This window comes from Lissotriton vulgaris, chromosome 12 (assembly GCF_964263255.1).
Source record: "Lissotriton vulgaris chromosome 12, aLisVul1.2, whole genome shotgun sequence".
Taxonomy (NCBI): Eukaryota; Metazoa; Chordata; class Amphibia; order Caudata; family Salamandridae; genus Lissotriton; species Lissotriton vulgaris.
Window position 1 is genome coordinate 55,115,386 of NC_141700.1, and position 16,918 is coordinate 55,132,303.

At 45.2% G+C, this 16,918-nt stretch overlaps 1 long non-coding RNA gene across 1 annotated transcript; it reads left to right on the forward strand.

The window, feature by feature from the left end:
- The first annotated feature begins 7,826 nt into the window (after positions 1-7,826).
- Positions 7,827-15,800, forward strand: LOC147673256 (uncharacterized). Its single transcript, XR_015302506.1, has 3 exons — positions 7,827-8,836; positions 14,847-14,920; positions 15,701-15,800. It is a non-coding gene; the product is annotated as an uncharacterized LOC147673256 (long non-coding RNA).
- The last annotated feature ends 1,118 nt before the right edge of the window (positions 15,801-16,918 follow it).

The window sequence follows — 16,918 nt, forward strand, 5'->3', positions numbered from 1 at the left end:
AGCGATTCTTAGCACTATATATTTCAAGAAAATAAAGTGTTGTGTCGAGTTCAACTCTTTTTTGCGTAAGAAATCACTGTCCACTACTTCTTAGTTAGCAAGAAAGGCCACTTTATCAAGACATGTGCAAACAAAATCTGGAACAAAACTATTTCAATTATTTATTTACTAAACCAAAATTCCTTTACCTTAACTTAGCATCCTTACTAAAGAGTAAACCCCCGACCAAGATAACTCGAACAAACGCAGAAGCAACTGACTCTTGTAGATACCCCCCTCCTTTCCTTTAACTGCCCTTTGAGGATGAACCAACCCGCTCCAGGCTGCCCACCCCCCATTAACTCTTTCGCTGCGGCGGCTATTCCGCCGCAGCGCTAACAGGGCGGGGCGGCCGAGCGGTGGCCGCATGCTGGTGACAGAACCGCTCCGTCACCAGCCGCGGTTGAGCTGTGCATTGACGGAGCGGTTCCGTCATGGCCCGCCCCGCTCAATAGAACGCGCCGCGCAGGCGCGAAGTCAGCGCCGCGCAGGCACGGCAGCCGGGCCATGGCGGAACCGCTCCGTCATCAGCACAGCCCAACCGTAGCTGATGACGGAGCGGTTCCGTCATCAGCATCCAATGGGTTAAAACCCGCCTACCAACAGAATAAATTAACCTAAACCTGTCTTAGCGTGGCAAGCCTACAGACATTGTTGTCAGTACCTAAAGCACCTAAAAACTAAAACAACCTGACAGGGAAAAAAGGTGTGGGTGGGGCAAAACAAACTACGCTACCCGCCGGCACAGTTCACTTCCCGCTCTTCCTGCCTCTATTTATGCCCTCTGTCCTGTCCTATCTGATTATCACCTGCTCCCCGTGGCCAGCGTTCGCGCGAACCTACCCAGGGAGAGACCGGCTCGCGCACGGCTCTCCCTGGGTCCCCCCTTGGGTGGGGTTCCAGCACTGGACTGTCAGGGAGGTAGGTCCCAGTACTGGAACAGCTAATGGGTCAGAGATACTACGTCAGGACTGGGGAAGTTTAGGCGAGTTGTGTGTGAGAGAACTCAAGTGGATAATAAGAGGGTGCAAGGTGCTGTAGAACTATTTCGTAGTGCACTAAAGATCAGTGGAGGAGTCGGTACTGGAATTAGGGGCGCTCTAGGACCAGTGCTACAAAATGGAAATATAGAAATACATGTAGGTGCTCACTACCAAAGACACCTGTTTGTACCAAGAAGTGCTGGTACTCTCCCATTACAAGTAATGCACCACTGCTGGTGCTCTCACTTTCACATTAATTAAAGTGCAGGTACTCAGTACCTACCCATTTAAAGCACTGTCTAGGGCATGGCCTAGCTTCAATAAAAGTGCTGCCCCACACCTATTGGTGACCATGCTTTGTAATGGGACTGGATCACCGAGAGTCTTTTGTTGTAAGTGTGTGTACTGTGTCAACCGTGAAACTTGTTTTCGAAAGTGAACACATCTTGTGGAGCACCCGTTACAAAACAACCCTCCGATGATTTAATAACAGATATTTGTAAACCTGACATCTCCGTCTGTGTCAGCCACTCATGAAGGCACGCCTAGCTTTCCTCTTACATAGCGAGGCTAACGCGACATGTTCAGTACTGTGCAATATGTGAGCCAAGACTACAACTCCCAGAATGCATCAGAGAGCCAGGGCTGCTGAATAAAGGCCGGTGACAATTCCACTTCCGTGGCTGTTCCCTGCCCACCCTCAGGTACCCAGAGGCCTCCGGCGGATAGAAAGATACTGCCTCCATCACCCGAATACCACGTGGCCAATCACAGTCCCCGCTCTCACTCAGGAGCCAATCAACGACACCCGGATTGTTCACCTGGCTCCATCCCTCGCGCTCCACCTGCCTCCTCGCTCCCGCCAAGATCTCAGGGAAGCCTTGGATTGACCATGAGATTGTCACGTGACCGCAGTAGGCGTGGCTTGTAATTACTAATTTGTCCAAACGGGGCCACGTGACCAAATGCCACACCTGCACTATGAATTTAAAAATGGACAGGAGGGGTCTGTTTTTCGCTGCTTTGTTTTCATTATTGTAAATTGGTTTGTGTACTGAATGTTGTGTGCGATTGTGACAGTTTTGTTTTTAGACGTTGTGTTTATCTGCTATAAGTATTATCCATATGCTTGTGTCGTTCGTGTTCTTGGATGTTTTATGGAGTGCCAACACTCACCGAACGTTCCGGGTGGTTTTGGGGTCCCTCATTTTCTTGTTTTGCAGTTTAGGATTCTAATGCTCATCTTCTATCGAAGGCGACCGCGGAAGAAGACTCGACGGAGCGGTCTTTGGAGGTGGGTTCGCCAGCGTTGGGGGTGTCTTAGTTTTGTATATCTTTTCATTTCATTTATTTTCCAGTTCTTTTCTACGATCGGTCTAAAGATGTTTTTATTCACCAGGTAATGTTTGAGAGGCTGGTGTAATTAATTTGAAGTCCTAGAATCGACTACTGCTTTCTTTTATTCGTCTCGATATTGTTTTGTAAATACTTTAAATCACTAACTTGTTCAGAACAAAGCGTTTAAACTGATCAATTTATATGCATATCGACTCGGACCATCTTGAGGTTACGTTTTTTTTTGTTAAAATAATAAAAACTCTCCACTATAAACGTCTCTCTCCCTCCGCTACCTCACGAAAAACTGTTTTTATTTTAATTTGGTGTAGTTATGGTAGGATGACTTATCAAGCAAGTTTCTCTTTTTTAAGAAACTTTTTTTTCTTTTATAATAAAAGATTGTGTTTTGTGAGTTATAGTACAATTTTAAGATCATGGTAAACGGGCTATTTGGAAGAGACAGACCGGCTAGGGAGTACTGGAGTGCTCTACACCCTTTCAGGTTAGCACTCTGGTAGGTTATATTTTAATTTCTAATTTACGGTTACACTGCAGCTGTGTTGAGTCTCGCAAGGAGAAGAGTGAGTCTCTGGGGTATGAAAGTTTGCTTTCTTGGAGTTTACAATGCTTGTTGTTGGAACCAGTGTTGATGTAGAAGAGGGGACATTTTTACAGCATTTGGGCTTGAAGATGGTGGGTGGGCATTTTCTTGCGGGCTTTTGCTTATTAAAAGAGAAGTTTCATGAGATTATACTCTACAGTCTACGGTAATGTGTTTTGGTGTATTTTTTTCTCCCCAGGAGTCTGGCTTTAAGGTAAGACTGCAATGTTCGTGTCTTGGGATGCAGCTCAAGTGAGGAGGGGGCTTCTGCAAGGGTATTTCTCAAAAGGTACGCAGTACTTGGAGCACTGGGGGTTCAGTTAGAGGTAGTGTTATTTATGGTTGTGGGAGATACTGCCACCTGTGTCCTGGACTTATTATACTCTTCACGAGTAGAGGGAAGGATGTGGAGTTGGGGCCAAACCTGCCTACTTTGGAACTGGTGCACCAGGTTTGAGCCTGGGTGTCTGCTCAGCATCATGTGGTTCTGGGCAAATTGCTTAATCTCCCTGTGACTACCAAAACATGAATCTGTCCTTGTGTAATGTAACTGGTGCTCATGTAAACACTCCAATACGGGTCAAGTTCGCTCTACATAACTGCAAAAAAGAAATTGTGGAATGCTTGAGTTAAGTGCCAGAAAACGACTTTCAGCAGCTGTTGGTGTTTACTCTGTCTCCTGGGTAGGCGGCTGCAAGATCTGTGCAATTCCTTAGTTCAGGTAGTTTTGGGTGTTCTAAGTAAGAGAAATTACGCATTTCTCTTCTGCTTTCGACCAGTTCAATGGACCACTGTTGGTAAGTTATTTTTGTGTATGGGGCATTTTTCTTTCTACTTACGAAAGGGTGGTCTGGGGTTCCAGTGGGAGCGCTATGTTGAAGTTCCCATCTTTTCCTCCTAATTTACTTTTTGTTTTCTTTGCAGGCCTATAGATGGTTCTTTGTCTTCTGGAACTTCTCATTCTATCAGTGAGTACAGGCCACTTTTGCAAGAGGTGGGGATGTAGCAGGATGGTATCTTATCTGCTAGCCTCTGTGATCCGCTGCAAGGTGGTCTTCAGTGTGGTGGGCGCAGCTGTAGCCTATTTGCAAGTGCACCCCCCCTCCCCCCCCCCCCCCAAAATTGAGTGGGCTGTTTTGGCTTGAGTTTGCTTTTAACTTTTTGGTTTTTTGTTCTCCTCCATTTTAGGTTGCTGCAGAGGCGCAGTGAACACGTTGGTACACCATGGTATACTTTGCATTGCCTATCCCAAGCCTTTCACTTTGGTTGCCAGTCCTTTGATGGAAGTTCTAGTCACTGAGTTCTTAGCTGGTTCTCTAGCGGCTCTTGCCTGCGGACAGGACTCCACGAGTGACCTCTCCTCTGCAGCTAGTAATCCATCAGCTAGCTGCTTTATCTTTGCAATTTCGATTCTGCTGGCTTATGTGGTTTGTGTGGACTATACACCATTAGTGTGCTCAGGACTTCGTATTTTCGGTGTTTTCGAGAAACTACTATGCTGTTTCAGCCTAAAAAGCATACCACTTTCAGCTCTACATTTCTCGAGGCTAAAAAAAAATCTGACTTGCATAAACAGACCAGGGAATGGGGATTTATTTTACCTCCTAGCTACAGGATGGACTTTCCCACTTGCAGTGAAGTAAACGGTTCAATCTACCTATCATTGTGATCCTGCCTTTACCTTGTAATCTGTCACCTGTGTGAGCAAGCCAGCCCCACCTGAAACCCTTCTCACTGCCCCTATGATGTGTCTCATTTCATAGCATGGATTCTACCATCCCCTAATTCTACGCTGCTGTGTGGCCCAAATCCACGCTTTATAGCTTGATTTAATGTTCATCTTGGCGATGGGCAGTGCCACCAGGTGGCAGCTCTTGACTTGGATCTGTGAGGTTTCTTAGGGAAGCAATGATACTGTCCATATTACACTTAGCAGGCCATACTTTTTTGGTTCATGATTCGATGCTATGACAGTTGCACCAAGTTGTGCTCACCCACAGTGTTTGGTGAATTACTATAATCTCTTATCAGACTTTCAGCTGGTTTTAAGGCTAAATTTGACCCTCTCCTTTTCCCTGTGAAAGCCACAGCCCGCTGTAGAATTGAACGCTCCAGCCGTAGCCTGCCCTAGCAGCTCGCTCAATGACACCATCGAAATGCTTCTTTTGGAGGCAGTAGCTGTGGGCATATTTCTATTACTTGTCTCTGTGACTACATAAATTGGCTTAACTCTTCGCATTCAGACTTCAGAAAAGAGATTTCTATTTCTTTAGTTACCTTCTGAAGGTGCAAAATGGCGGCTGATTGCTTTTTTTCAGCTAGTGTATTAATAGGCAGTACCCACAATGTGACTGTGGGTTGATTGTTTTCTGATTTGCACACGTGCTTTGTACAGTCAGACAGTTCACCTGTGACATGCTCACCAGTTACTCTTTTAGTCTACTACATAAATTTGATTGACAATTCTCTGCTCCATGTGATGCATTGGATACCTCTTGCAGACTCCTCAGCCTCTTTTGGCCCAACCTGCTCTTCAGCTTGGCTGTAGGATTCAGTCTATCTAGGCTCCAGTTCAAAGGATACACCTAGCAGCTCCTCGGTGAAATAGGATTATAAAAAAATCTTATTTTTAGGTTCTCCTACGCTTTCACATGTAGTTTCAGCAGCACTTTTAGTCTTGGAAAGCTGCATTTTTCACAAATTGACAGTCCCAAAAGTTCAAGTTCTTAGTGTCCACCTCTTGTATCGTGATATTACCTGATTTATGTCCATTTTCTAGCGTTCTACCCTGTCCTGGCACTCGTGGGCACCTGACCCTCTTATGTGCTTTTACTGTGATCCCTAAATGCTCCTTTGAGCTGGTATACTCTAATGTCGTGGCTGCACACCATCATGACCATGCAAGGTGATTATGGGAATATTCCCTTGTATCATTAGGAACATAATTTTCGCCTAGGCCTCTGATGGCTTTGCTTGAATCATTTAATGGCTTATTTAGCAGATCTTAGCCCACTGCTTCCAGCAAGACCAGCTTCTTTGCAAGATGCGTGGTTCAAGATTTGTGTGATCGTAGGATTACACTTGCATTAGTTCGCAACCCCTGCAGCTTTTACGTTATTTTCTACAGTTTAGGTCTATTTGCCGCTTGAGTGGCAACCGGAACGCTTCGGTAATGGGGTGTCCTTATTCATTTCTTCTGCTGCCTCCGTTCTTGTTTCCGTAGTTCTTGCCTCAACCATATCAGTCACCAACTCAGCACCATCCTCACCATATCAATCACATAGCTGCCTTTTCCAACTCATGGAAACGCTCAGAAGTCCCCCTCTACTGACCCCCCCCCCCCCCCCCAACTCTAGAGCTACTACCCACCTTGCCGCTCCCTTTCCGTGCCAAAGTCCATCAACCAGCAGCTCATCTAACGCCTACAGCGAAACCACCTGCTCAACTCCTCCCAATCCAGTTTTCACATCGACCACAACAGACTGCCCTAATTGCTGCCACTGACAACATCCTCACCCTCTTTGATGGATAATCTGCAGCCTTTATGTCCTCTACCTCTCTGTAGCGCTCAACACCTTTTCCTACCACCCACTCAAGAGACTGCATCACATTGGGATACAGGGAGATGCCCTTGGTTGAATTTCATCATTCCTCGCGAGACTGAGAATCCGCCGTCCTTCCTTCACCTTGTAACCTACGTGCATCATCTGTGGTGTTCCTTAAGGTTCAGGAAACTGAAGTGGGAGCACACTGCTTCACCTCCCAGCAGGTTCGCCCCTAGGCATCATGGTAGATGCAGTTTGCCAAGTGTGTATACTTGCAAAGTCTCTCGTGTTTCACCAGGTGGGTGCAGATTAGTGCTGGCCATCTCTAGACACGTATTTCTGGATTATTATCCGTCATCAGTAGAGATTAGGCATAAGGTTTTCTGGGGTGAACCTGCTGGGAGGTGAAGCAGTGTGCTCCCACATCAGTTTCCCTTAAGGTTCATCCCTCAGCACCACACATCAACACATACGTGATGCCTCTGGCTGACCTTGTTGGAACCCATGTTCTCAACATCATATGTTAAGTTGAAGACCGCTTATTCTCTTGCTTCAGTAGACCCCCCTCCACCACCAAGACTGACTTCCTCCACTACATAAAGAATATTGCCGTCTGGAGGAATGCCACTTGTCTGAAACAGATCAATTCAGCCTCATACGCCTGCTTCCACACGCTGCATGCTTCCAAGTATATTCAAATGGCGTCCCATTAGCACCATGGAAAACTCACTAAAGCCCTAGTCACCAGCTGGTTGGACTTTGGCAACACGCTGTACGCAGGAACCACCATGAACTCCTGGTTAGACTCCAAACAATATAAAGCGCAGTGGCCAGACTCTTCCCCTCTGTCCAAACGGACCCAGATCATCCCACACCTGAGGACCCTCCACTTGGTCCCTGTCCAGGCAAGATGCTAAGTCAATATATTGACACCTACAAAGCCCTCCATGACCTTGCACCAGCATATGTCCACCACCCCTTGAACTTCCCCCAGCTGTTCAGAGACCTCTGCTCTCCTGCCTTCAAGCATGCACACCACATCTGCCGAAACCACAGCATATGCCGTTCTGTCTCCTACCTCGCTGCCAAGTCCTGGAATGGCTTTCTCCTTCTTGCTGGTGGAGTTCAGGAAGAGACTCGACCTGGCTTTTTAACTTGAGCCCAGCAGCCAGGCTCACTGTGCCACTGTATTCAAGCTATCCTGGCTGAGGGGTGAAACCCTGGAACCGGCCCTAGGATGCTTGTTTCAGGTCCAGGGAGGACCTGGCTTGGCAGTTCAGGTTGGACTGTTCCCAGGAGGTACAGGGCCTAGACTGATTTGCATATGGCCAGGTCTGAACTGGGGTTGCATGGAGAGTAAAAGAATGATGGATTTAACCCAGATCTTGACTGGGGGTGAATGTTTTGATTTGTTCTGCATTCCATCCATCTACTGTGCCTAGTGCTTGGATACCCACGCGGGTGATTAGCTGCACTTTACAAAAACTGATTGCTTGTTGCAGCATGGTGACTGCAATACTTGCATGCACCAATTAAGGCTGCATAGTCCACCATTTGAGCTGCTAGTCTCCCGTGAGGGATGGCAAATGGATGTTTTGTCTCTTTTAGATGCAAAATATTTGGTTGAGTACCACTAAGCTGGGTAGCTGTGATACCCACTGAGTACCAACAGAATGTTTGTATTCTGTTATAGCAATTATAAAGTCAACTTTTCCCTATCCTTCTGTATTCCCACTTTCTCTAACTTTTTTTTTCTTACTTCTATTTCTATTATGTGATGACTAAATTAAAAAAAAGTGGCTTTTCTTTTTCAGCCTGACCTCAGCGCTGCAGCCGGGCCCCATGTGGCCACCCAGTTTATTTTTGGGGGGGGTGTCCATGTGGGTAACCCAGCTGCAGTGCTGACGTCAACTGAGAGGAGGCAGCGATTGGCTCTGGTCTGTCACCTCTCTCGAGATAGCCTGAATTCTGGCACCCGAGGGCCGCATAGAACGCCTCTATTCAGGCATCTCGCAGTGAAATCTACTCCAGTCACTGGAGAAACACCCCCCCCCCCCCCCCAGCACAGCTGGAGCTCCTGCCTTTTGACACTTCTAGACTTTATTGCTGGTACAGTATGCCAGAATATTGAAGTCTCCTTCCTACCTGAAGATATTGGATTCTCCACTTGAGATTTGTACTAATTTTGTCCTTTGTATCTATTACAGATTTCCACCGCTTTAGAAGCCGCCTTCTGCGTCTCGGTGCTGCACCAATTCCTGAAGCACAAATGATTGAAGTTGCCTACATGTTGTCTTGGAACCTATCAAATTCAAGCTACAGTATTACGGGTAAGTCATGGCTTTACAATATGTCAATTAATGGAAATGAAATCTAAGGTTACTAAATTATGAAAATCCAATTTTAAGGTAAAGTAATTCAAATTACTATAAAGTAAAAAAAAAAATTGACTAAGCAATATTTTGGGGTGAAGAGTGCTTTCCTTTCTGCAATAGAATGTACATGAACAATGGGGAAACTGTTTGAATAAATCTTAGTTTAGCAAGTTTAGAAAATGTTCTATTTACTGTTACCAGAAAATGCATTAACCACCAGTCTATAGAACTGGGCTGCATTTTTATATATGTTCCTGAAGTGTTTGCTCTAGAGGAAGAATTATGAACCTTGCAGAAAACCATAACTTTTCAGGATTATAATTTAATCTATACCTAGTGTTTGGTATTTAATTGCTTTCTATGAAATGGTGAGTGCCATTCTCTCTGCACATTTTCTTATGGCAGTAACTTTATGAACTTGATCTAAAACCCCTTACAAACCCTGTGTGTGTGTGTATATATAGTGGCAATGTAAGAGTAAAATGTATGTTCGTGTCTATCCAGGTGGAGGGTTTAGTAGTGGAGTTGGGGGATGATGTGGGGAGGTGAAGATTGTAGGCAGCAATAAGGGCTGGAGGAAGCTTCAGTGCATCTTAAGTTGGAACCTCCTCATTTTTAGGTCGAGCGTAGCGATGGACCTCCAGTATACTTTAGTATACATATATGCTTGAATATGTGGACACCAGACTGGGGCGCGCATTTTCCATCTCGGATTTGGCCTCGTGAGCGCGCGTTTGCTGCTGGCATGAGCTGTGAGCGTGTACGGCGGCGTCAGCAGCGTCTGTTCTCGCGCTCCTGCTTTCAATTTTGAGACGCCACATGAGCCTCTCGCAGGCACCTTCACTGTCGCCGATCTCTCCCCCACAGTGCAGTGCTTGTTTAGGTATCGCAGAAGGATGTATTGTTTTACTGTCTTGTCTGCCAAGTGATACAGACCGGACACCCGCAGATTGGCTTCTGTGTACGCGCTCGTGAACAAATGCATGTGCACATGTCACTTTCGTTTTTGTAATGCGCGCTCCGTTTCCATCCACTCAACTTCGAAAACCGCTCTGTAATTATGAAATATCAATTTAGAAAAGCTGCATGCGGTGGTTTGCTAAACTAAGGAATATAACATGCATAAATCAATCCAAGTACAAATGCAAAACAGCATTACCGACAGACGCACCCATGTCGTAGGGAGCACACAACTACGGTCCAATGTTCCTCGTACAGACTACCGCAACGTTAGTCCAATATAGATAAACTTTTATTTAACAGGGCTCCTTTTGGGGCTTGTAAGAATGCCTGGCCCTGAACCCACTGCTTCTCACACATGTGAATGCACTGCTGTGGCTGGGGTCCAGGTCCATGCAGAAAACACACACGCTTCACTGGCCCTCAAGGTGCGGTCCGTTCTGCCAGGAGTTTCACTCACCATTGCCGCCAGTCAGCCCGACGCCCTGTGCGCTCCAACGCCGAGGGCCAGTTCGCACGTCCAGCGCCTCCTTTGGGCTCAGCCGCTCGCTGTAGAGGCCCTGCCCCAAACCTTCCCCCTCGGTGCCGCGCCAGGGTCCACTGCTCTCTTCTCAGCAGGGCCTTCCCGACAGGCGGATTTGAAGCCTCAGGTGCTCCAGTGTGAAGCCGGTTCAGCCAGCCGGCTGCAAGCACCTGCTAGAGAGCCGGGTTTGATGGACCGATGGTCCCTTCGTATCTACTGGAAGTTTTCAATCATGCTTCACAACCCGAATTCTGCCGCACACGACACTACATGCTTGTATTATTATTGTTGTCTTTAAACATTCACAAGTTCAACCCAAATTTCTATCACATGACAGGTGTCATTAAAAAAAAAAAAAGTTAGCGGTATCTCTCCCCCGGGCCCTCGCCCACAAGAAACACAGACAAAATGTCAAGCGTGACTCAAATGGCAGAGATCCTGAGAAAGTCACTCCCTCCGCCTCGGTTTCTTTATCTGTGAAACTTAGAAAAGCTTAGAAACAGGTTCAATGTTGTTATTAAGTGATATATAAATAACTAAAAGTTAACCTCTTCTGCAGTAGACAAACAGATAAGCGAGGGGCGTGATATTTCTAAATGTTACATTCCCAAGTTAAAGAACTTGGCACGAGTTTGCAGCACCCAACCTATACCTGTGGATAGCGAGGCACATAGTGCTGTGAGGGTCCCCACCGTACTTGAAAACAGTTACTGCAAAATGCCAAACCATAGCACAGTGTGCGACGTAGCTGGAAACCATCCTGTCCAAATACCTTAGTCAGCCAGAATTCTAGTTTCCTTTCCACTTAAAAAAAAAAATAGAAAAGAAGCGCTGCATGTTTAAAGAGGATGGGATGGAGCCCCTCTCTGCCAGCACTACTCGGAGTGTGACGGGGTGTCAGGGAGCAAAGCCCGCTGCCGGGCAGTGCCATCTGCAGCCGCACGAGATTGTCTCCGGCAAACAAACACATCTGCCTCTGTGTACCCCTCTGTGCCGCCCATCTGAAGCAGGTAAGCTAGGGGGCGGGACCCCGGTATCAATGGGGGCCAAGGGGAGATGGCATGCTGGGAAATAAGGTAACGCAGCACATTGTCACATCCTGCTGTGCCGAGAAGCAGATTACATTTCCCTTATTAGCTACCGTATTTTTAATGGCTGTCGGTGCCTAAGTAGGCAGACACTTGCAGTCTCACCCTCACCTCTGCCATCTTCTCTTGCAACAGCATGGCCTGCTAATAAGCAACGTACCCACAAGGTTACCACAAACAGATGGTGGTAAAGAGGGCTAGTAGCTATGCCTCCCCCCGACGCCCCCAAAAGAATCATAGCCACAAAGTCCGTAAAAAGGCATGGTGAGCAGATCAGCTACCTAGGAAGCATGCGTGCATTCTGAAGTTCATATGTTTGGTCAGAAGTACAGCAAATGAGTCCTAAAATTGATAACCTTCGGCTAATAGGACTGACTAGGTGTCAGTAATGTGCCAAGAGGCAATTAGTTAGTTGGCAGCATGCGCTATAAAACCACTCAGTGCCACATAATTACACTGCACTCAATGCAACATACGCTCCAAATCCCACTCACTGCCACATAATTACACTGCACTCAATGCAACATACACTCCAAATAGCACTCAGTGCCACATAATTACACGCCACATAATTACACTGCACTCAATGGAACATACATTCCAAATACCTCTCAGTGCCACATAAATACACGCCACAGAATTACACTGCACTCAATGCAACATACACTCCAAATACCAACAGTACCACATAATTACACACCACATAATTACACTGCACTCAATGCAACATACACTCGAAATACCACACAGTGCCACATAATTACATGCCACATAATTACACAGCACTCAATGCAACATACACTCCAAATACCACTCAGTGCCACATAATTACACGCCACATAATTACACTGCACTCAATGGAACATACATTCCAAATACCTCTCAGTGCCACATAAATACACGCAACAGAATTACACTGCACTCAATGCAACATACACTCCAAATCCCACTCAGTGCCACATAATTACACGCCACAGAATTACACAGCACTGAATGCAACATACACTCCAAATACCACTCACTGCCACATAATTACACGCCACATAATTACACTGCACTCAATGGAACATACACTCCAAATACCTCTCAGTGCCACATAAATACATGCCACATAATTACACTGCACTCAATGCAGCACCCACTCCAAATACCAACAGTGCCACATAATTACACACCAGATAATTACACTGCACTCAATGCAACATACACTCGAAATACCACAGTGCCACATAATTACACGCCACATAATTACACTGCACTCATTGCAACATACACTCCAAATCCCACTCAGTGCCACATAATTACACGCCACATAATTACACTGCACTCAATGCAACATACACTCGAAATACCACACAGTGCCACATAATTACACTGCACTCATTGCAACATACACTCCAAATCCCACTCAGTGCCACATAATTACACGCCACATAATTACACTGCACTCAATGGAACATACATTCCAAATACCTCTCAGTGCCACTAAAACACGCCACAGAATTACACTGCACTCAATGCAACATACACTCCAAATCCCACTCAGTACCACATAATTACACGCCACATAATTACACTGCACTCAATGCAACATACACTCGAAATACCACACAGTGCCACATAATTACATGCCACATAATAACACTGCACTCAATGCAACGTACACTCCAAATCCCACTCACTGCCACATAATTACACGCCACATAATTACACAGCACTCAATGCAACATACACTCCAAATACCACTCAGTGCCACATAATTACACGCCACATAATTACACTGCACTCAATAGAACATACATTCCAAATACCTCTCAGTGACACATAAATACACGCCACATAATTACACTGCACTCAATGCAACATACACTCGAAATACCACACAGTGCCACATAATTACATGCCACATAATAACACTGCACTCATTGCAACATACACTCCAAATCCCACTCAGTGCCACATAATTACACGCCACATAATTACACTGCACTCAATAGAACATACATTCCAAATACCTCTCAGTGCCACATAATTACACGCCACATAATTACACTGCACTCAATGGAACATACACTCGAAATACCACTCAGTGCCACACAATTATATGCAACATAGTTACACTGCACTCAAAGCAACATACATTCCAAATACCACTCAGTGCCACATAATTACACACCACATAATTACACTCTACTGAATGCAACACACACTCCATACAATACCACTCTATCTATCGCCCTGACTCTATCGGCCTCACTCTATCGGCCTCCCTCTATCTATCTATCTATCACACTCACTCTATCTATCGGTTCGCCACAGCATCACTCAGCACCACCAAAGCATCACTCAGTGGCACCACAACATACTTTGCACTACCACAGCATCACTGAATGCCACAGCATCACTCGTCGCCACCCCAACAACACTCAGCGCCATCACAGCATCAATCTGTGCAACCATTCAACAACGACTGATTCAAATATGTTCTCCCAATGTTTCAAACTTTATTACAAATGTCACAAAAATATGTTAATATTTCACTTCTGTTCTTGCATTTTCATCATAATAAAAAACAGTGAACATAATCTTCACAAAAGTTATTTACAAAAGTTTAAGCTATTGCCATTATAATTTACAATAACCTTTTTTTACGTATTAATTATTAAAAGAATTACAAGCCATTGTTATTTGTAATATCAATACATCTAAGTCATGTAAATACAACACATATTGCGTTACAAATGCTATAGCTGTCTCATTTGCGAAATTTAAAACTATTGGCATTGTAAATGACAAAGATATTAATTTTGCTATTTTCAAAACCAATACATAAATACAAAATTGGTCATTTACAATACCAATAGCTCAAACTTTCCTAATGCGAGACCTATTGCATTGCAAATGCTTGTTGTCTTAATATGGTGGATCCAGCACATGTAGATTGCTACGAAAAGTACCTGTTGTGTCCTCTCCAGCAAGTGTACATGATGGGGTAGTGCCTGAGACCAGTTTGGATACAAACCTCTTTGTGATGCAGAGTGCCATTAACGTCCATGCAAATTATTTAAATTACAATTTTTTACATGGCATGCACTTGCTAACTCTTAAGTGGAAGAGATTGGTCTAATCTCTCTCTTTTCTAGTTCTGGCATCCGAGAGCACCCCAGAGTGCTTTTCTTTAAACTTAACAGATTTACCCCCCCCCCCCCCCCCCCTTGGAATGGGGCAAAAGCAGGTGCCTTTAAGACTATTCAGTCTTTGGCTCTTGCTGTCAGTACATTATTTTGATTGAACACCCTCCAGAGGTTGCAATTGGTACAAAACTTGGGCAGAAAATCAGTAACTGAACAGAGGTCTTGTTGGTTTTGGATCCTAATGTTCTGTTTTTCCACAGCCTTCTGCAGCTGACCTGGTGTTGCTCAGTTATCCACTCTGCTGTGAAGCCTGTTTTTGCCTGCACTATGAAAGGTAAGTTATAGGTTCATAAAGTGTGTAACCTGCATGATACAAAAGTATGTGACTATACTTGTTATAGTAATTTTGATCGCTGCCTTCTGAGGTGGTGGCATGAGTAAAGTAATAATGCTGGGAGGAGTAGATGTTGGAGAATAGAAAGTGTATCAAAGTTAAGGTAGTTTGCTGTGCCAGGAGAAATCTTCAGACTAACAGGTGTGATGCGCCAAGTCTGTAACCTCAGGTTTGTAGGTAAATCTAGAAGGATTCAATGGTCCAGACCATGAAGGTGTCCAAGACCAAGCTCACCTTGTGAAAACTCGGATTGGGGGGGGAATGGGGGATATTTAACCATTGGCACAAGTCTGTCAAAAATGAGGAAACTGGCAACTCCCATGTATCTTAAAGGGCTTGTCTGTCTGCATGTAGGGTTGTAGGTTTCAGAAGTATGATGCATCTCCCAGATACTATAAAGTCTGCTTGCCAAGGGAGGCCCAGCAATGATTTTCAAGGAGTGAAGTTTACAAGGTATACTTGTGTTCTTGAAACTTCGATTTAATACCAGCTCACGCGGCAGTGACCTGTGCATATTGTGTTTTCTACTTCCCATAAACATACTGGTGTGCATGGGAGGGCACTTTCTCCACTCAGTTAAAGGAGTTATCTTAACCGTTTGGTTTACAGCAGAGGGAGAAGTAGACTTGTAAATCTGTTAGTATTTGTTAATTTTTAGATGCTTTAACATCTCTGGTGGCTGTTGCTGTTCTCGCTCATGTTCTTCTTGTTTTCTTGTAGGTGACTCTCCTCCCACAGGAAGCTTCTTGGAGGAAGTCTTTGGCCAGACCTGGTCTCATTTCACAGCTTCACATTATTGTAAAATAAAGTGTTGAAACTGAATTATTGTGTCTGCTCATTTTGAGAATGGGATAGTGATCAAGGTTTTCCCACAGGGGCTCTCCTGTGGGTTGAGTGTTTGCCAATGATGGTCAGGGCCATCTTTAGAAGATGGAATGAATCACGCTCTTGTGATGGGTAGGAACTTAATTTACACAATTACTTATCCCATAAGTTTCTGCCAATGCAAGCTGGCTGTTAGAATTGGGTGTTAGTGGGTTGGGGGAGGGAGTTGGTGCTCTGTATGTCTACTATTTCATTACATGGCCAGTGCCCTGGTGTTCCCCCTCTGAATGGTTCCTTGTTCACTAGTTGCATTTGTGAACCTTGCACTAAGGCTGCAAAGAAATGGCTTCCATTTAGGGCCTCTATGCCACACCTCCTGGTGACAAGGGGTGGAATGAGGGCTCTGGGGCTTAGTCTCCTCCTGCATTGATCCCGGCTTTCTTAACTAGTATGGCTTCAGAGTTCCTTCGAACAACTGGCCAGGCAGTATTTCACAAGGCACATTAGAGATCTGACCATGTGGAAACCGATCAGACGCTCTAGGTGACTTGCCATGACAAATGATGGCTGTCTTCTCCTCCATAGGGAAGGGAGAAAGCACCACATGCCACGAGAATGCTTCATTGGTGCACAATTGGATAAGATTCATTGGGTAAAGCAGAGCAATTTAATGCATCTTGCAGAATAAATCACTTCAAGTATGTCTGTGCTTGTGCCGCGGCATAGGTTCTCATTTTTGGGGATGTGATTGAGTATTACTGCTGTATTTCTAGTATGATCATCGATATGACCCTCTCATCGAGTCAGCTATGACAGAAATCGTCTCCACGCACTAAACGCCAAAACTATATGTAACAAGCTCAAAGGCCACCTCGGACAAACTGCACTCCAGTGTGAATCTTGCAACTTTGCAACACCCCTACCCAGCCTGGTAAGTGGTACAGCAGCGATACCCAAACTACCCTCCCTCCGAGTTCTGCAATTGAATGTCAGATCTCTTGTAAAACACCATGCAGAAGTCAACACCCTCATTATGGACGAAAATCCAGACATTCTGTTCTTATGTGAAACCTGGCTCCATAACGATCAAACCAGTATTTTAAATCTCACGCT